Raw genomic sequence first — 854 nt, forward strand, 5'->3', positions numbered from 1 at the left:
GGAGGAAAAGTGTAAATATTTTACAAAATACCAAATAATTGGAGGCCTCCTGAAGGTCATTTCAACTTTTGGCCTCTTGGCTTTTTGTGGGGAGACTCTCCCCCGCTCCTGGTTGCTAGAGCAAAGGGTCTGTGATCTGAGCGCAGCCTACGGGAGTTCTGAATGTTAAGCAATTGCCATCCGGTGAAGGGGCAGTGAAGCTGATTCTCAGCTGCTGAGAAGTTAGAGTCTCAGCTGACTAGAGGGAGGGGCAGCCGTGGTTTATCGTGCCTAGCAGCCTGTTTTCTGAGCCTGGTTCTTGAGCTTATTATTATTATTTTATTTTATTTTGCTTAAGTTAATCAAGAGTGGTTTCTGTTGTTAATACCTGGGAACTCTGACTTATACCCCATTTTTTGTCCAAAAGAAAAAATTTAGTCCTGGACGGTGTGGCTCATTTGGTTGGACTGGTCTCATGCACCAAAAGGTTGCACATACCTAAGTTGCGGGTACAGAAGGCAACCAATGGATGTTCCTCTCACATAAATGTTTCTCTCTCCCTCTCTCCTCCTCTCCCTGTTCCTTCCCCTCTCTCTAAAAAATTAATAATCGTATTCTCCAGTGAGGATTTTAAAAATGTAGAACATATAAAATCATATATATGTATAAAGAAATATGCAGATATTTCTTTAACAGATTCAAAGGCTATACACCAAATTGTTAACAGTGCTTTTTTTCAAGGACTTAAGATTTGGGGGACAGGGTGGTGGCAGTGGTCAAGAGGAGTTGGAGGAAACATTTTGTTTTACTTTAGACACCTCTGGTTTGTTTGAATTTCACAGCAGTGAGCATGTACTTTAGTCATCTAAATGTCT

At 41.2% G+C, this 854-nt stretch overlaps 1 protein-coding gene across 3 annotated transcripts in view; it reads left to right on the top strand.

Annotated features, from left to right (window-relative positions):
* Positions 1–854, top strand: part of LOC102246777 (chromosome unknown open reading frame, human C2orf44) — a 10819-nt gene that overhangs the window by 863 nt on the left and 9102 nt on the right. The gene's annotated exons all lie outside the window — the stretch shown is intronic.

Source organism: Myotis brandtii, unplaced genomic scaffold, assembly GCF_000412655.1.
Source record: "Myotis brandtii unplaced genomic scaffold, ASM41265v1 scaffold454, whole genome shotgun sequence".
Classification (NCBI taxonomy): domain Eukaryota; kingdom Metazoa; phylum Chordata; class Mammalia; order Chiroptera; family Vespertilionidae; genus Myotis; species Myotis brandtii.